A 21031-nucleotide genomic window follows, 5' to 3' on the forward strand; every position below is an offset into this window, starting at 1 on the left:
AGTTATTAGTAATTAGGTCTCTTTGCATAAAATGGGACCTGTGCAAAATCAGCGTGAGTACTGGTAAAATAACATGTCTTAACAGTAGCTCAGATTGATAATTATGCTCCGCAGGGTGGTCCCTCTCTAAACCTTCCTCTTCTGTTCCAGGATCAGCAAAGACCCTCTTTTCTCCTTCCTTCAAAGCCGTCTTATGCCACTGGCTCCTGGATTTTAGTTAATTGTAGCCAGCCAAATACTCAAAGCAATGGCTTAGCCACAGAAAGGAAACCTGTCTTTGGACTGAATATTTATACCAGTTGGTTTTCCCTCGAATTTTAGGTCTTCTCCTGCCATTACCTCACTGGTAAAGAGAGCCCTTCCACTTCTGGGAAGTAGTGAATGATATTTTAAAAAATCAGATCCTATATCTGGTAGAGCCACTAGGGGTCTCTACGTAGGTAAATACGGAATGACTGTTTAACCTTCGGTGCGTTCGGCACCTAACTTTTACCGTTCAGGAAATCCAGACTGCCCCAATCAGACTGACTGTTCACTTGTCTTTTAGATTGTAAGCTCTTTGAGCAGGGACTGTCCCTCTATGTTAAATTGTACAGTGCTGCGTAACCCTAGTAGCGCTTTAGAAATGTTAAGTAGTAGTAGTAGTAGTAGTAAATAGTACTAAGATTTAGCTGTGTATGTATTTATTTATTTATTTAGATTTTGCTCACACCTTTTTCAGTAGTAGCTCAAGGTGAGTTACAGTCAGGTACACTGGATATTTCTCTGTCCCACAATCTAAGTTTGTACCTGAGGTAGTGGAGGGTTAAGTGACTTGCCCAAGATCACAAGGAGCAGCAGTGGGGTTTGAACTGGCCACCTCTGGATTGTAAGACCAGTGCTCTGACCACTAGGCCACTCCTCGCCTATCGGTGCACAATGCATGCCAAATTGGAGTCACCGCCTGGTTACTGCATAGCCCTCGCAGTAATTTCAATTTTGGTGTGCGTCCTCTACGCAAATCTGAAAAATATTTTTTATTTCCTGATGGGCGGCAGCTACGCGAGTCAAGTAGAATTTCATGCACATACACCAATACCGCCCAGTTACTGTGTGAGACCTTACCACTAGGTCAATGGCTTGCAGCATGGCCGCCGAGAGGGGGGGGCAGGGGGGGGACATAATTCCCCTGTCCCGCGTCTCCAAGGGGGGCCCGGTGCCGCAGTCCCCGATTTCACCCGCCACTCGGCTTTGTCGACCGTTCCCCACCGGGCCGGGCCCCCCGCATTGAAATCATCACAGCGCCTTACCTGTCACCTCCGTGACTGAAAGCGCAGCAGCGGCAGACCGGATTCGCCTCCCTTCGGGCCTTCCCTCCCTGTGTCCCGCCCTCGTCTGATGTAACTTCCGTAAGGGCGGGACACAGGGAGGGAAGGCCCGAAGGGAGGCGAATCTGATCTGCTGCTGCTGCGCTTTCAGTCACGGAGCGAGGTGACAGGTGAGGCGCTGTGATGATTTCAATGCAGGGGGACGGAGGGGGTGGGTGGGGACTGTGGCGCGGCGGCGATGACCTCGTGGGTGGCTTTGCCCCAGGCCCGACCCAGTCTCTAGGGACACAAAAATAAGAGAACAGTGTGAAAAAAAAAAAACCAAATTATTGAAAGTATTTTTTTTCACAATCCTTAATTAAGCTGTGGAATCTGTTGCTGAAGGATATGGTTAAGATAAGAGGTTTGGAGAAGTTCCTGGAGGACCGGCCTATAAAAAGTTATTAGCCAGGTAGACGTGGGAGAGCAACGGTTCATCCTGGAAATGTGAACTACTTTCTGGGATCTGCTGAATACTTGTGGCCTGGACAGTTGGAGATAGGTTACTGGGCTTGATCAAGCAACGTTATTATAAATTCTGATGTCTGAGCGTACACCAGTGGTTGCATCTCTACAACCAGGGTTAAGAGGTTTGGACAAGTTCCTGGAGGACCGGCCTATAAAAGGTTATTAGCCAGGTAGACGTGGGAGAGCAACGGTTCATCCTGGAAATGTGAACTACTTTCTGGGATCTGCTGAATACTTGTGACCTGGACAGTTGGAGATAGGTTGCTGGGCTTGATCAAGCAACGTTATTATAAATTCTGATGTCTGAGCGTACACCAGTGGTTGCATCTCTACAACCAGGGTTAAGAGGTTTGGACAAGTTCCTGGAGGACCGGCCTATAAAAGGTTATTAGCCAGGTAGACGTGGGAGAGCAACGGTTCATCCTGGAAATGTGAACTACTTTCTGGGATCTGCTGAATACTTGTGACCTGGACAGTTGGAGATAGGTTGCTGGGCTTGATCAAGCAACGTTATTATAAATTCTGATGTCTGAGCGTACACCAGTGGTTGCATCTCTACAACCAGGGTTAAGAGGTTTGGACAAGTTCCTGGAGGACCGGCCTATAAAAGGTTATTAGCCAGGTAGACGTGGGAGAGCAACGGTTCATCCTGGAAATGTGAACTACTTTCTGGGATCTGCTGAATACTTGTGACCTGGACAGTTGGAGATAGGTTGCTGGGCTTGATCAAGCAACGTTATTATAAATTCTGATGTCTTAGCATACACCAGTGGTTGCATCTCTACAACCAGGGCTTCTTGTAAACTCAATTTTTGCAGTGATTTTTTTAACCTGCAAGGTGACCTTAGGGTAACATGGCCTTCGGTACGAATTATATTACAAGCACCACTGTAAACACAGAGGATACATTAATTTGTTTGAGCAGTGTCTTAAGTAATGAGGTCAGGATTGAAGAATGCAGTGATTCAGAGCTAATCTTGCACCAGATTAAAACACCTTGCAGGACATGGTAGAGAAACATCCGCTAGAAGGTATCACTGAAACTCAATAGTGCTGAGAGTAAAAGAGCTTGTTGAAAAACAAGTCAAACTTGATTATTATTAAAAAGCCAAGAACGCACTGTACAATCTGGAATGAAAAGAGCACATGATATGTGCATTCAGTAAAAAGGATTTTGTGTTTTGTCCCAACCTTGGCAAACTCCCATCTTACCCAACCCCAACTGAAGCAGAACCTCAAACTCTGAACCATAAAGGAACTCCAGAATCAAATACCTATGACAGAACCCATAAGTAACGAACAATAAAGCTCAAACTTTGATCACGATAGAGCCCCAAATATAAATGTGAAAGAACCTAATCCAATCATAATAGAAACTCAACCTGAATAATTAGTTGACTGCCAAACATAACTGTGACCAAGTGTGAAACTCAGGTGTGTACAGGAGTACTGGTCCCTTACACGACTGTGACCAATTTAATCACAATAGTGATTTCAGAACCTCAACCGTTACCAAAGACCAAACCCAACCGTGATAAAACCACAACCAGTTATGACATAAAGCACACACAACAATGACAGACTCAAATCTAAAACTATCATAACCAAGAAACTAGCTGTGACAGACACAACCTTTAACCGAGCCCAGTCATGAGAGAAGGAAACCCAACTGTAACAGAATCAAACCTAGCTGTGATAGAGCCCAAGATCTAAGCATAAAAGAAACATGAGCTCCACTGTAACAGAACCAGGATAATATGTGATACAAATGTCATTAATTAATAAACCCTTAATACAGCTAAACTAGAGTCTTACTGGTCAATATTCAGCCAGTATCGGTTAGCATTTCTTTGAACAGTGACAACTGCAGGCAGAATTAGGCTTTGATATTCAATACCAAGCCATCTGGGCCCTGACGCTGAATATCCATGGCCATGCTGGCATTTGCTAGTTGCCAGATCTTATAAGGGTCCAGGCCAATAGTCAACCAGGACCCACATAAGACACTTATCTGGACCTCAGCTGAATATCAGCCAGGAGAAGGATCTGGATACGGTAAGTAGGTGCCCTCACCCTCCTCAGTTCCCCAATCCCCTCTCCTTCCCCCCTCCCCGATCAGTTTCCCTAAGTCCACCTTTGCTAGTCCTGATGGTCTAGGATGTCCTTACAGGAAGGATGTCCACTCTTGGCCGTCGTGGCTCCGGCCTCAAAATGTCCAGCCCCACCTCTAGCTATCTGGTTAGATATGATATTCTGTCACCGACTGGATAAAGTTTGCTGTCCTAACTTTATCTGGTTATCCAGTTAGTGGCCTGAGTATGGCAGAAAGGCTGTAATGAGATAACCTCTGGCTCTGCCTAAGCCCCCCCCCCCCCCCCCCCTTGCTGAGGTGGCCAGAAGGCATATTCAGAAATACTATCCAGTTAGTATCACCGAATCTCCCTCTCACCAGCACTTATCCGATTGGCAGTGCTTCCTAGCCGAATATTGCCTTGGTTTACCAGCCTCATACTTTGTCCTTCCACTTACAAACGGGTTCTCCTCTTCAAATGACTCAGTCTCTCCTCTCCAATTTTTATTCTCTTATAAACCCTTTCCTCGTCCCTCCGCTCAGTTTGTGGGTCTCGGTTTCTCTTCTGTGCGGTAGTGAAAAGTCTCCTACATAACATGCAGCTCCCTTTAACTGTATCCAAAATCATAGTAACATAGTAACAATAATATGTTACTGTGTTACTATGTTATTATGTTACTATGATTTTGGATACAGTTAAAGGAAGCTGCATAGTGCAGCCTCTGTGCCACTTACTTATCCATTAAGAACAGACAATAAAACTCCATCCTGGCCTGAAAAGTGGTGCATGTTAGCAGGACATGAGCCCTGCACTTGCCACTGGAGAGCCAGTCCAAACGTACTGACATCTCAATGAGATCTATCGCCTGATTAGCATAATCTGCTCACAGGCTTCCAAGGGGAACAGTCCAAATATACTGACATCACAATAAGAATACCGATACTGGGTCAGACCAATGATCCATCTAGCCAATATCCTGTTTTCCAAAAAGTGGCCAGGCCAGGTCACAAATCGTGGCAACACTCCATACTACAAATCCCAGGGCAAGCAGTTGCTTCCCGTGTCTGTCTCAATAGCAGACTATGGACTTTTCCTCCAGGAATTTGTCCAAACCTTTTAAAACCCAGATACACTAATTGCTGTTACCACCTCCTCCGGCAAAGAGTTCCAGAGCTTAACTATTTGTTGAGTGAAAAAAAATATTTCCTCCTATTTGTTTTAAAAGTATTTTCATGTGACTTCTTCGAGTGTCCCCTTGTCTTTGTACTTTTGGAACGAGTAAAAAATTGATGTACTTCTACTCGTTCTGCACCACTCATGATTTTATGGACCTCAATCATATCTCTCCTCATCTGTCACTTTTCCAAGCTGAAGAGCCCTAACCTCTTTAGCCTTTCTTCATACGAGAGGAGTTCCATCCCCTTTATCATTTTGGTCACTCTTCTTTGAACCTTTTCTAATTCTGCTACATCTTTTTTGAGACATGGCAACCAGAACTGAATGCAATACTCAAATTACAGATGCACTGTGGAGCGATACAAAGGCATTATAGTATTTTCGCTCTTATTCACCATCCCTTTCCTAATAATTCCTAGCATCCAGTTTGCTCTTTTGGCCGCTGGTGCACACTGAGCAGAATATTTGAGCGTATTATCTACAACGACACCCAGATCCTTTTCTTGAGCGCTGACCCCCCCAAGGTGGACCCTAGCATCAAGAAATTATGATTTGGGATTATTCTTTCCAATGTGCATCACCTTGCATTTGTCCACAGTAAATTTCATCTGCCATTTGGATGCCTAGTCTTCCAATTTCTTAATGTCTTTCTGCAATATTTCACAGCCCGCACATGCTTTAACAACCTTGAATAGTTCTGTATCATCTACAAATTTGATCACCTCACTTGTCGTTCCAATTTCCATATCATTTATAAATATGTTAAATAGCACCGGTCCCAGTACAGATCCCTGCTACACTCCACTGTTCACCCTCCTCCATTGAGAGAAATGACCATTTTACCACTGTTTTCTGACCAATAACCAATTCCTAAGCCACACCAGACCCTTTTCTCCTGTCCCATGACTCTTTAATTTTCTCAGGAGTCTCTCATGAGGAACTTTATTAAAAGCTTTCTGAAAATCTAGATACACTACATCAACTGGTTCACCTTTATCCACATGTTTATTCATGCCTTCAAAGAAATGAAGCAAATTAGTGAGACAAGACTTCTCTTGGCTGAACCCATGCTGACTCTGTCCCATTAAACCATGTTTGTCTACATATTCTGTAATTTTATTCTTTATTAGTAGTTTCCACTATTATGCCCAGCACCAACATCAGGATTACAGGTCTATAATTTCCCAGATCATCGCTAGAACCCTTTTTAAAATTGATGTCACATTGGCCACCTTCCAATCTTCAGGTACTATGGATGATTTTAACAACAGGTTACATATTACTAACAACAGATCAGCAATTTCATGCTTCAGTTCTTTGAGTACCCTTGGATTTATGCCATCCAGTCCAGGTGATTTACTACTCTTTAATTCATCAATTTGGCTCAGTACATCTTCTAGGTTCACCGAGATTTCTTTCAGTTCCTAAACATCATCCCCTTTGAAAACCATTTCCAGTACAGGCAGATCGCTTACATCTTCTTCTGTAGACATAGAAGCAAAGAATTCATTCAAGTTCTCTGCTATATCCTTGTCCTCCCTGAGTGCCCGTTTGTTATCTAATGGTCCCATTGATTCCCTCGAAGGCTTTCTGCTTCTGATGTACCTGAAAAAGTTGTTACTGTGAGTTTTAGCCTCTGTGGCATGTTTCCTTTCATATTCTCTTTTTGTCAGTCTCGCCCAGTTGAGATGTGAGCCCTTGTGCCCGATGGAGAAGGATTCCTCACCGGGCTGTCGGCCAACCCTGAGTTCCCCCTGTGCCCCCCTCTGTTCCCCAGGGGTTGAGCCCCCAGGTGCGGGAAGCAAATAGCAGAGAGAACTGAGTCCAGAACAAAGTCCACGGGGCACGGCCAAGCAATGGGCAAAAGCAGGACCAGGAGCAAACAGTGGTCCATGCCAGGCAGCAAGCAGTAGCAAGTCCAGGATCAGGCAGAGGTCAATACCAGGCAGCAAATAGTAGCAAAACCAGAATCACTGCAACTACCCAGGAAATTGAATAGAAGCCAAAGTGTGGAAGGACTGGAGGCAGGTCTTTAAATAGGACAGGAATAAAGCCCAAACATGCACAGCTGTCTTCAAGATGGCTGCCCCCACTGGAGACGCCCTCAAGTCCAAATATGGGCTTCCTTCCTGAGGCTGCCCAGCTCCAAGATGGCCACCCCATCCTAAGGCGCCCACCTCTGAGATGGCCACCCTATCCTGGAGATGCCCAAATCCAAGAAGGCCACCATATCCTCAGATGCCCATACCTTGCGTAAACAGGGGGAACTTGACACTTTTAGCCTTCTTTATTAATGCTTTGCATCTGACTTGCCAGTGCTTATGTTGCTTCCTATTTTCTACATTTGGGTCCTTTTTCCATTCTTTGAAGGACAATCTTTTGGCTGTAATGGCCTCTTTTACATCTCCTTTTAACCATGCTGGCTGACGTTTTCTCTTCTTTCCACCTTTGCAAATATGTGGAATGCATCTGGACTGGGCTTCCAAGATGGTATTTTTGAATAACGTCCATGCCTGATGTGGTGTCCTAACCTTTGCAGCCGATCCTTTTAGTTTCTTTTTAACCATTTTCCTCATTTTATTATAGTCGCCCTTTCAAAAATTAAATGCAGCTACAGAAGATTTATATAATCTGCTCAGAGGCTTGCAAGGGAGGACAGTCCAAACGTACTAACATCACAACGAGATTTATCGCCAGATTTACATAATCTGCTCAGAAGCTTCCAAAGGAGAACAATCCAAATGTACTGACATCACAATGAGATTTATCGCCTGATTTACAGAATCTGTTCCTCCTCAGAAGCCCGTGCAGGTGATTGAGTTCAATGTTGACATTGTCCGCCTCGCGTTCTTTTTCTCTCTTAAATCAGCTACTGTTTGTGTTTGCACTCCGTGTGTATCTGCCTTAACGTGCCCAGAACACTGTGTGTAGAAATTCCTTTAGAGGAAAACAATTATTGTTCCTAAATCAGTGTATCCAATATGACAGGTAGAGAAGAAAAGGAGGTTGCCAGGAGGTGAGGTCTTCCTGCTTGGCACAAGTAGAGGAATTTTCCTCCTACCAGACTGGTTTTCATTACAAGCTCCGAGAAAAGCCTGCGAGTTTTGCTAAGAGTGATTCTGAGTTTAAGGGAACCTTTACTACCCCACCGAGCAGCACCTGGCCAGTCCCAGCCCATCCTTTCCCCCAACAAAAAGGTAATAGCTAACCCTACAGCCCAGCAAGAACACAGCCGAGTGGGGAGGTGCTGGTGTCATTCACAGTGAATACAGAAGGGAATTTGCATTTTTTTAAACAGAGCATGTGCAATGTGTTAGCACGCAAACCTTTGGGAAACGTCTGTATCTCGTCTTCCGCCAGGGTCGCTTTACTCATACTACCCCTCTCCTCAAGACCCTTCACTGGCTCCCTATCCGTTTTCGCATCCTGTTCAAACTTCTTCTACTAACCTATAAATGTACACACTCTGCTGCTCCCCAGTATCTCTCCACACTCGTCCTTCCCTACACCCCTTCCCGTGCACTCCGCTCCATGGATAAATCCATCTTATCTGTTCCCTTCTCCACTACTGCCAACTCCAGACTTCGCGCCTTCTGTCTCGCTGCACCCTACGCCTGGAATAAACTTCCTGAGCCTCTACATCTTGCCCCATCCTTGGCCACCTTTAAATCTAGACTGAAAACCCACCTCTTTAACATTGCTTTTGACTCGTAACCACTTGTAACCACTCGCCTCCACCTACCCTCCTCTCTTCCTTCCTGTTCACATTAATTGATTTGATTTGCTTACTTTATTTATTTTTTGTCTATTAGATTGTAAGCTCTTTGAGCAGGGACTGTCTTCTATGTTTTTGCAGCGCTGCGTACGCCTTGTAGCGCTATAGAAATGCTAAATAGTAGTAGTAGTAATTGTGAACCCACTAGAGACAGAGAAAGCATCAATATGTAAACCACTTAGGTTGTACCACAGAAAAGAAGTATATCATGAATCTCACAAGCATAAACCAAAAAGAAAAGGTGGGTCACGTTTTGAATATACAGTGTATGTGCATAATTTTAGGTGAATGAACATTCTGTATACAGGGAAATTGTTCAGCATATCTGGCCCTTAATTGCACAATTAAGTTGCTGGAAGATCCAGTGAAGGCAGTTACTATGGCTGGGTTTAAAATGGTTTACACAAGTTCTTGAAGGAAAGTGCATAACCCACTATTAGCCAACTGGACTTGGGAAAGCCATTGCTTATCCTTGGGGATAAGCAGAATGGATTCTACCTACCTTTTGGCATCCGACCAGATACTCATCACCTCGATTGGTTATGATCAGAGACAGGGATACTACACTCGATGGCCCTATGGTCTAACTCAGCATGACAAATTTTTATTTTCTTAGGTCTTTGACGATCTCTCCCTTGTTCTGATATTTTATTTATTTTTTATTTATTGCATTTGTATCCCACATTTTCCCACCTATTTGCAGGCTCAATGTGGCTTACATAGTTTTGTAACACAGTTAATCCTGGATGTCAGGTACAGTTATTATTGTTCAGAGATTAATTAGGGAAGAGAGTAGAGAGAAGAGGGAAGGAATTTATTAGGTATAGTAGAGGAAGGACTTTCAGAAGTGGATTAGTGAGGTTCTGGGTTTTCATTGTAGGCTTTGTTGAAGAAATACGTCTTGAGGGATTTGCGAAAGATAGTTATTTCGTTGATTGTTTTCAGGTCTCTAGGTAGTGCGTTCCATAACTTCGTGCTCCTGTAAGAGAAGGTGGTAGCATGCATCTGCTTGTATTTTAGTCCTTTGCAACTGTGGAAGTGTAGGTTGAGAAATCTGCAAGACGATTTTGTAGCGTTTCTGGGAGGTAGGTCCACGAGGTTTAGCATGTAGATTGGGGCGTCTACACGAATGATTTTGTGTACAATCGTGCAGATCTTGAACGCAATGCGTTCCTTAAGTGGGAGCCAGTGAAGTTTCTCTCTTAAGGGTTTTGCGCTTTCATAGTTAGTTTTTCCAAATATGAGTCTGGCAGCAGTATTTTGGGCAGTTTGGAGTTTTTTGATGTTCTGCTCTTTGCAGCCTGCGTACAGTGCATTGCAGTAATCGAGATGACTTATCACCATTGACTGTACCAGGGTGCGGAATATGTATCTCAGGAAGAAAGGTTTAACTCTTTTGAGTTTCCACATGGAATAGGTTATCAATAGAAATCAAACAAAATAAGACATGGATAAGATGATACCTTTTTTATTGGACATAACTTAATACATTTCTTGATTAGCTTTCGAAGGTTGCCCTTCTTCCTCAGATCGGAAATAAGCAAATGTGCTAGCTGACAGTGTATATAAGTGAAAACATTCAAGCATTACTATGACAGTCTGACAGGGTGGGAGGAGGGGTTGGGTAGGAAGTATGTATGGGGACATCAAAGCATATCATTGATATTCTAACAGGATGGGTGTGGATAAATTTAAATTTACTACACTGTAGCTTCATCGCATGCCCCCTAATACCAGATATAATTTGGGTGAAAATAGTGAAGACAATGTAGACATGTTTGTGTTCACAGGGGGGTGCAGGGCTATTTCTTTTCATCGTACTGTATCACCTGCACATCTAGTGCCCTACACAGATCCTCACTAGCGCTAGCAGTGAGAGGCCCGGTGCAGAGCTGTGCAGCTGCCAGCAGGGGGCCCCATTGCAAGAAGGTTTTACTTTCATACCACTCCAGAGATGTATCAGCTTCACCTCAATTCAGCTCTTGTGAAAAAAAGCCTTTTAATTAAATATTTATTTACTTATTTATGTATTTATCAGGATTTGCTTACCACCTTTTTGAAGGAAGTCACTCAAGGCGCTGTCCAGCTAGTACAGTTACTAATGTCTGCCAGAGCCGTGGGTTTAGTACAAATGCAATAACTCCAGAAGAAAAGAAAATATTTTTGCAGTTTGTAACTAGGGCACATTCTGAGAAAAATAAAATATTGTGGTATTCCAGCCCATATATGTGGCCAACTGTGAGGGGGATAATGAGGCCACACATTCCAGCCACCCAGATTGTAAGTAAGACGGAATTTAAGAGTCATACTCTCATCTTCTGTTTGTTTTTACGCAGTGCAAAGTGATTGTATAAGGCTGGGGTTATTGAGAAGCCTGAAAAACTATTCTTTAAAAGGGGAATGCTCTTATGCAGCAAGAGGTACAAAAAAACAGAAGAAACCAGTCTTCGCAAGGAAATCAACAAGAAACAAAACAGCAAAGATGACCAACAAAAGCAAAAAACAAAAAATATAAAAATAAAATATATATATATATATAAAAAACGTCAAAATTTAAAATTAATCATAAGATATGTATTTAAAAGATGAATCAATCAAAATCAAAAAATTACATATAAAAGACGACACTTTGGATGTAAAAATGAAGAATCAACTTTATTAGCCAAACTATAGCAGGGAGAAAGGGACTCGACACAGCTGTGTTTCGGCCGTACTGGCCTGCATCAGGAGTCTTCTCTGCCGTCTGTTGATTATTAATTCTATCCAATTATAAAAAGAATATGTGTGTCTTACCAATAAACTGAAGCTATAGTGCTCAATTGTACTGGAAATAAAGTTGTCTGATCTTCTCCGCTCAACAACTTTGTTTCCAGTACAATTGCTGCGTTCGGCACCTAACCCTTACCGTTCAGTGAATCCAGACTGCCCCAATTTGACTGCCCCTATCAGACCGACCGTTCACTTGTCTATTAGATTGTAAGCTCTTTGAGCAGGAACTGTCTCTCTATGTTAAATTGTACAGCGCTGCGTAACCCTAGTAGCGCTCTAGAAATGTTAAGTAGTAGTAGTAGGCCAGTACGGCCGAAACACAGCTGTGTCGAGTCCCTTTCTCCCTGCTACAGTTTGGCTAATAAAGTTGATTCTTCATTTTTACATCCAAAGTGTTGCCTTTTTTATGTAATTTTTTGGTTTTGATGGATTCATCTTTTAAATACATATCTTATGATTAATTTTAAATGTTGACGTTTTTTATATATATATATTTTATTTTTATATTTTTTGTTTTTTGCTTTTGTTGGTCATCTTTGCTGTTTTGTTTCTTATACAGCAAGAAACATACATACATAGCTATCAGACACATGATAACACAGAACAAACGGGGGGGGGGGGGGGGGGGGGGGGGGGATTAGCAGACACTTGAAACTGTAGAGTATTCAACAACCCTAACCATCAACCCTCTTTAACAGAGCTCAGCTCATGCACCAAGTAGGGGGCAGGAGAGGCTTGGGCTAAAAAAAACCCAGAGATCAGAGAGCAAAGGCTGAGCTTTCACACCACAGGAGGGAATTTGAATGGCCTATGGGAGGGAAGACACTTTCTGAGACCCTGAAAAGGTTGTGGTTATAAGGGGGTTGATCTTATAAGATGAATCATTTCCACAGAAAGAATGTGAACGTTCTCAGAACAGAAACTCTTCTGAATATTGGGTCTTTGCAGATGTCTCTTTGTGTCCCAGTAACGGCCAGACCTCTGGTTTAATAAAGGACCCTGTTTATTTTCTGGAGATGGTGGTATGAAGATGAACTTTCCTATCATCTTCCATGTATTTGCCTAAGGGAAATCTCCTCATTGTTTTCTCCCAGGGAGTCATTGGAGATTCAACTGTTGACTATGATGTCCCAGTGTGGGGACACAATGAGATCACTGCAAATCCGCACACAATGACAGCTCTAGCTGACACCAGCCCAGGTCTGGTGCAGGCTGCCTGGCTGCACCAGCTGCTCCCAGAAACCACACAGCGAGAATATTTGTGTTTAAGATTTACTCCTCAATAGATGTGTGCTGAGAAATGGAAAGGAATGAGATAGAAAAAGTAGACTGATGCTGTGGGGCTCAGTGGGAAAATTTAGCATTAGAGTAAGGAAGTCATCACGTATTGAATAAAGGCATCAAAGACTTAGCAATCCATCAAAAACAGATTGACTGGCAAAAGATTGGAACCTCTCATGGGCAATGGAGATGTCATCACCCAAGACTGTACCTTCCAATGGCCTAATTAAGCCCAGGTTCTGTCTCCTCCCTCAGATCCTAGTGTGCTAGAAGCTGCTGAGGTCACTCCTGAGGATATAAGCTGGGCAGGGCCGGTCCTAGGGTCTCTGGCGCCCCCCTGCAGACTATGAGTTGGTGCGCACGCCCCCCCCCCCCCCCCGCATCTCCTTTCTCTCTTCTCCCACCCTGCCCCTGTCCAATGATTCTCCTTCGCCCCCATCCCCCTCCCATTTATGGCCACTTGCCCGCCCCTCTTCTCCCCCCAACATCCCCCTTTTTCTTCTTCTCACCCTGCGTGGTTTAAGTCTTTTTTAATTTACCTCCGTCCCAGCGGCCGCGTCATTTCAAAGCCCTGCCCCATCTCTAGCCTTCCCTTCCTTCGTGAGTTTGTTCCCTCAGTCCCGCCCTTGAGGAAATGACATCAGAAGGCGGGTCTCTGCGGAACGAACTCACGAAGGAAGGGAAGGCTAGAGACGGGGCAAGGCTTTCAAATGACGCGGTTGCTGGGACGGAGGTAAATTAAAGATTTAAAGCCCCAAGGGCGGTGCGGTATGGTGGTGCATAGGCACCCTTGAAGGCAGGCACCCCCCTGCGGTGCTTACCTCGCTTACCGGGTTTGACCGGCCCTGAAGCTGGGCTAATGTGTGCTGAGAGGCCCTAGTGGTATTTGATGGCCCTGTTTACCCCAGATCCCCTCTCCCCAATGCTTCTTTCCTGCTGATGACCCTTCTTTTTCTTGCTCATAACTTCCCTCTCCCTCCAACACTTCAAGTATAATTTCTCACCCATTCCCCTCACTTCTGGCTTCTCTCGCCTCCCCCCCACCCCCCCCCCCCCCCCAGCTCTCTTCTTTCCTCACCACTTTGACCCCACTCTTGGTGGTGACTCCTCTCCTCCATTCTTCTTGACTCCAGTCTCCCTCCCCATTCTCGGCAAGGGCTGGTCCTTAATACTATAATTAGATATAGTTGCACCTGGAGTTCTGTTCGCTTCTTGATGCTCTCACCCACTCTGCTTCCTCCCTACTACTACTACTGAGGCATTATGACATCACAATATTAGCTCTGGTTACAAGAGACTACTACTACTACTATTTAGCATTTCTATAGCGCTACAAGGCATACGCAGCGCTGCACAAACATAGAAGAAAGACAGTCCCTGCTCAAAGAGCTATGTAATAAAAGTGAGCCAAGTATAGGACAATCAAGCCATTGTGACATCACTGATGAGGTTGGCTCTTATTGGTGGCCTGAGGCATTATGACATCACAACATTAGCTCTGGTTACAAGAGACTACTAACCTACTATTTATCACTTCTATAGCACTACAAGGCATACACAGCGCTGCACAAACATAGAAGAAAGACAGTCCCTGCTCAAAGAGCTTACAATCTAATAGACAAAAATAAAATAAAGTAAGCAAATCAAATCAGTTAATGTGAATGGGAAGGAAGAGAGGAGGGTAGGTGGAGGCGAGTGGTTACAAGTGGTTACGAGTCAAAAGCAATGTTAAAGAGGTGGGCTTTCAGTCTAGATTTAAAGGTGGCCAAGGATGGGGCAAGACGTAGGGGCTCAGGAAGTTTATTCCAGGCGTAGGGTGCAACGAGACAGAAGGCGCGAAGTCTGGAGTTGGCTGTAGTGGAGAAGGGAACAGATAAGAAGGATTTATCCATGGAGCGGAGTGCACGGGAAAGGGTGTGGAGAGATACTGGGGAGCAGCAGAGTGAGTACATTTATAGGTTAGTAGAAGAAGTTTGAACAGGATGCGAAAACGGATAGGGAGCCAGTGAAGCGACTTGAGGAGAGGGGTAGTATGAGTAAAGCGACCCTGGCGGAAGACGAGACGGGCAGCAGAGTTTTGAACCGATTGGAGAGGGGCGAGGTGACTAAGTGGGAGGCCAGCAAAAAGCAGATTGCAGTAGTCTAAACGAGAGGTGACAAGGGTGTGGATGAGGGTTTTGGTAGAGTGCTCGGAAAGAAAGGGGCGGATTTTACGGATGTTGTAAACAAAGAAATGATAGGTCTTGGCAATCTGCTGGATATGAGCAGAGAAAGAGAGAGAAGAGTCAAAGATGACCCCAAGGTTTCGAGCCGAGGAGACAGAGAGAATGAGAGAGCCATCAACAGAAATAGAAAACGGGGGGAGTGGGGAGGTGGGTTTGGGGGGAAAAATGAGAAGCTCGGTTTTGGTCATGTTTAATTTCAGGTGGTGTTGAGACATCCAGACAGCAATGTCAGACAAGCACGCTGAAACTTTGGTTTGGATGCAAGGTGAGATATCAGGGGTAGAAAGGTAGATTTGGGAGTCATCAGCATAGAGATGGTAGGAAAAGCCATGGGATGAGATTAATGAGCCAAGGGAAGAAGTGTAGATAGAAAAGAGGAGGGGACCAAGAACAGAACCCTGAGGTACGCCGACAGGCAGAGGGATAGAAGTAGAAGAGGATCCACCAGAGTGAACACTGAAGGTACGGAGGGAGAGGTAGGAAGAGAACGCAGAAAGGACAGAGCCCTGGAATCCAAGTGAGGACAGGGTATCGAGAAGGATGCTGTGCCTTTTAAGCTGGGAGAAAGTGTTAGGAGGCCTGATCTTGGACTTAGAGGTAGTGGTGGGAGTAATCGTCAGGGGGGGAGTGACGGGGGCGGCAGGGAGCAACAGGGGGCGGCAGTGGCTGGTGGAGCAATGGGGGGTGGCAGCGGCAGGGGGCGGAGGTGGGGCAACCTTGCCCCAGGCCCGGCCTAGTCTCTCGGCGGCCCTGGGCAAGTGCAGGTGTTAGTCTGGCACTAATGGTCTCTAGCACCCGCATTTGCCTTCGATCGTCTGCCTGTGAGAGTTTCCTCAGAGGTAAGGTAACCACCTCTGAGAAAGTGAGTTTAGGAAAACCTGGTTAGGAAATGAAGTGTGTTTTTAGGAGAATCAAAATAAGGATGTTACAGGATTCCCATTAAATAAAATAATAAGGATGACACAGATATTAAACTGAAATAGTCAGTATTTATTGCACTGATGTTAAAGTTTAAAATGTTAAAATACTTAAAAACAGTTTAAAATGGATTTGAAATGCCAGAATAAATTAAAAAAAAAAAACACTTTTCCATTGAAAACATTTAAAATAGTTTAAATTTATCCAGTCACAATATATATTCCACTCAGAATATCTAAGAACAGGTGTAGATCAGAATATACAGGGGTATTGTTCAACAACAAACTTCAGGTAAGTATAGAATTTCAGTTCCAGTGATTAAAATGTAATTAGTATTGGAATTGTTTCCTTCAGGTAAGGTTCTTTCTTTCTCTTACAGGTTTAAAACCAAAATCAGAATTTCTATCAGGTAAGTATAAGTTGTTATATGTATGTCAGATCAGGCATATTTTCAAAGCACTTAGCCTCCCAAAGTTCCATAGAAACCTATGGAACTTAGCCTCCCAAAGTGCTTTGAAAATATGCCTCTATTAGTCTCTGGAATGTTAAAAATGTCCTTTGAATTTCTTTCCTTTCTTTACTTACCTGTTTTCAAGCTCTCGAGTTCAATGCTTCATCTATCTTTAATTTCCATCTTGTTCTTTATCTTCTCCCTGTAGCTATTCTAAAATAAAGTAAAAGGAGAAAGTCTGCCCCCCCCCCCCCCCCCCCATATGTGTGCAGCTATAAAATGGAAGCCTGCCTGAATCTGGAACTTGTACTGTAAAATCTAATTAAATAAAAATAAAATACATTCAATTTGAAATGTCTATATTATATTTATACCCCACGCTTTCCCACTCATGGCAGGCAATGGAGGATTAAATGACTTTCCCAGAGTCACAAGGAGCTGCCTGTGCCAGGAATTGAACTCAGCTCCTTAGTTCCCCAGGACCAAAGTCCACCACCCTAACCACTAGGCCACTCCTCCTGCCAGAAGCCTAAGAAATAAAATGGGAGAGTTGGAATATATTACACCAAATGAAAAATTAGAAATAATAATAGGCGTCTCTGAAACTTGGTGGAAGGAGGATAACCAGTGGGACACTGTCATACCAGGGTACAAATTATAATGTAGTGATAGGGAGGATTGAATTGGTGGAGGGGTAACATTGTATGTTAAGGAGGGCCTTGAATCGAATAGACTAAAAATTCTACAGGACACAAAACTCATCTTGGATTGAAATTCCATGTGTAAAGGGAAAAAGGATATTGATAGGAGTGTACAGACAGATGTAGAAATATTATCAGAAATTAGGGAGGCTAACAAATTGAGGAACACAATAATAATGGGTGAATTCAATTACCACAATATTGACAGGGGAGGGGGATCACCCTTGGGTGCTCAGACTGTTTTAGCAGGAGGAGTTAGGCTCCATGGTTTCTGAGGCACTGGCAGTGCTCTCCATAGTGGAACCCTTGGGGGTTCCGGCGGATAGCCAGGCGGTTAGCCTTATGAAGGACCTCGGGGGCCTGTCCAAAGCATTCCCCATGCATCTGGACATTCAGGACCTGATTACTGCAGAGTGGAGTGATCCTGGCATAGGCCTGAAGGTAGGGATGGCCATGGCCTGTCTCCATCCTTCAGTGCCAGAAGAGAAGGAGAAGTTTTTCATTACCTAAGGTGGACTCGTTGGTGATGGCAGTCACCAAGAAAACTACCTTGCTAGTTGAGGGCAGCATTGCCTTGAAGAACCTACAAGATAGGAAGATGGACCAAGCTTTGAAGCAAGCCTTGGAGGTGGCTGCTTTGGGGTTTGACACATGCCTGGTTTCGTGACAGCAAGAAATATAGGTTTCAGCCCTGGCAGACTTCCTTTTGGGGGGACAGGAATCCGGCAGGGCAATTGGGGTGAACAGCTGCTGCCTCCCAACAATCCCAATGATGCCAGGCTGGCCCAACTATCTGGGCTGATAGGGGGATGCCTTCTGGCACTTTGGGATGTGTGGGCTATCTTCACCACAGACCAGATATTCTGGGTGACAGCTACAAGCTAGAGTTCTCCTTCTCGGTCGCTCCTTACAGTCTCCTTGTTGGTGGTGGTGGTGGGGGGTGGGACAGTGCTCAGGCGGCATAGATCAGAGGCATGGTAGAGGCGTTGCTGGCCCTTTGGGCCATTGTTCCCATCCCTCCCGCCAAGCTTGGTCTGGGTTGGCACTCCATCTATTTTTGTGGTTCCCAAGAAAGAAAGAACAATGTGACTCATTCTGGATTTCAAAGGGGTCAACAGGTGTCTGCGAGTGGCCCATTTTCGGATGGAAACCCTGAGGTCCGTGATCACGTCCATTTGAAAAGGAGAGTTTCTCACTGCTGTCGACCTCAAGGAGGTGTACTTGCACATCCCTATCTAGGAGAGGCATCACCAATTCTGGGCTATCATTTCCAGTTACGGGCCCTGCCATTTGTTCTAGCCACGGCCCTGAGGGGTCATGGTTGTAATAGTGATCTTTTTGCGGAGGCAAGGGATTTGTGTTCACCCATACCTGGATGACTGGCTGATCTAGGCCTCTTCTTACCAAGACAGCGTGGAGGCCACTTCAACTGTGGTTCACCTCCTGGAGTTTCTGGATTGGGTGATTCATTTTGACAAGATCAGGCTGGTGCTGTCACAACAACTGGAGTACCTGGGTGTCCTTTTCGATACCCAGCAAGCGCGAGTGTTTCTGACAGATGGACAGCACTTCAACAGTGAAGCAGAATTAAGAGAAAGATTATATAGACAGAGTTCTCTGTATATTGCCCCCTAAATTATAAATTTCTAAATCCCCCCCAAAACCCCATGCTAAACCTTCTAAAACATGTGAAAAAAACCAGGTCTTCCACTAGCCCATTTGTAGATGAAACACTCTTATGACATGACTGCGCCCAGTGTGGCCATTCTCATACAAGTTCCTGGAGATTCTCCAGATTTTGGTTTAACAGGGACATGATCATAGACTCATGGCCAGCCTCCAGTGGACTTGTAAGGTTAATTATTAATCGAGCCGCTTGGAGTCACCCACCCCCCCCCCTGCTCCTGACTTCAGAGTTTGCCTTTCTCAAAGGCTCCCTTTGAAATGTCAGGTAAAAGTGATGGATGGTCCTTCTCATAGAGTTGCAGGTTTGCAAGTTTTTCCCTGTTGGCTTTGGAAAAGAGAGACCCTCCCTGTTTAAATATAAAAGCTGCACTGTGCAGATAAGGGTGAATGTTTTGGACAGCTTGGGAGCAGAAAGCTGGGAGCGTAGGCTGTTCAGATAAGCACGGATGGGAGTGGTGGGGGCAAAGCACAAACCGCCATGATGAAAGCTGGTCTGCATTTCAGAAATGGTTACATGAGTTTTGACTTCAGGCTTGCTTCCTAAGGTTCACATCACAGGGATCCCCTGCCTTGCTAATAGACCTTTCCCAATAGGCATGTTCATTTGTCAGCGTGCAATCAGTCCCTTGTGAAGGCACCTTAAAAACTGATGAATGACAAATAACCCACAAATTTTAAAAATTCTAACTTCTTTAAAGACTTTTTATTAACATAAATGCCTGAAATAAACTAAAAAAACCCAAAGTAATAAATTGAGGGGAGAAGCCAAAGTCTCTGAAAACAAAATGAACATGTTTTGCCTGGGCCCACACCTATTGTACTATTTTGGGATCTTGCCAGGTACTTGTGACCTGAATTGGCCACTGTTGGAAACAGGATACTAGGCTTGACGGACATTTGGTCTGTCCCAGTATGGCAACACTTATGTACTTATATGAAAGACTATGTCAGTTCTTTAATGGCCATTCACGGAGCGGCACTGAAAGAGATGACATAATCCAAAGTAATATTGAGAGAAAATGAAGTATGGTAACAGCAGTTAGCGTATCTGGGTTTTAAAAAAGTTTGGACAAATTCCTGGAGGAAAAGTCCATAGTGTGTTATTGAGATAGACATGGGGGAAGCCACTCCTTGCCCTGGGATTGGTAGCATGGAATGTTGCTACTATTTGGGATTCCGGAATCTTGTTATTTGTTTGGGATTCTGGAATGTTGCTGTTATTTCAGATTCTACATGGAATGTTGCTACTCTTTGGGATTCAAGAATCTTGTTCTTTGTTTGGGATTCTGGAATGTTGCTATTATTTGAGATTCTACATGGAATGTTGCTGCTGTTTGGGTTTCTGCCAGGTACTTGTGACCTGGATTGGCCACTGCTGGACGCAGGATACTGGGCTATAGATGGACCATTGGTCTGACCCAGTAAGGCTATTCTTATGTTCCCATACAGATCACTGAAACATCACTTGATTGTTATATAGGGGATCATTTTTTAACATTTTCTTTGTTGTGGCTGTGGCTTGGTTCTCTAGTGTTAGGTGGCTGTCTTGGTAATGCCAAGAAGTTTCATACTGTCTGAGATTGGGAGACTATGATCTAGGGTATTGATGGTTGTGGGTTGGTCTGGGCTGTGTTGGGAAGAGAAGATGAGACAGTGTGTTTTTTCTTATTGAGTTACATAGTACATAGTAGATGACGGCAGAAAAAGACCTGCACGGTCCATCCAGTCTGCCCAACAAGATAAACTCATATGTGCTACTTTTTGTGTATACCTTACCTTGATTTGTATCTGTCGTTTTCAGGGCACAGACCGTATAAGTCTGGGTCCAGCTCGTCAAGGGAGGTTTCAAGGTCGGTGTCCTCCTGTGATAGAGTTTTACGTAAGTTAATTATTTTGTCTTTGAAGAAGTTTGCCAGTTTGTCTGACGATGGGAAGTCTGTATTTGATGTGGTGACAGGGTTGGTGTCTAGAACTGTATTCAGTAGAATTTCTTCATGTCTTTGTAATCTGTTCCTATTTGCGTTTTATAGTAGTTTCTTTTGATTTGTCTTATCTCAGATTTGTATTTTTTTTTGTGATTGTTTCCATGCGGTGAAAGTTTGTTCATTTTTGTTCTCCATGCTCGTTCAATGCTCGTTTGAGTTGTCTGGATTGTGGGTAAGG

The sequence above is a fragment of the Microcaecilia unicolor genome, chromosome 5 (assembly GCF_901765095.1).
Source record: "Microcaecilia unicolor chromosome 5, aMicUni1.1, whole genome shotgun sequence".
In the NCBI taxonomy this organism is placed as follows: Eukaryota; Metazoa; Chordata; class Amphibia; order Gymnophiona; family Siphonopidae; genus Microcaecilia; species Microcaecilia unicolor.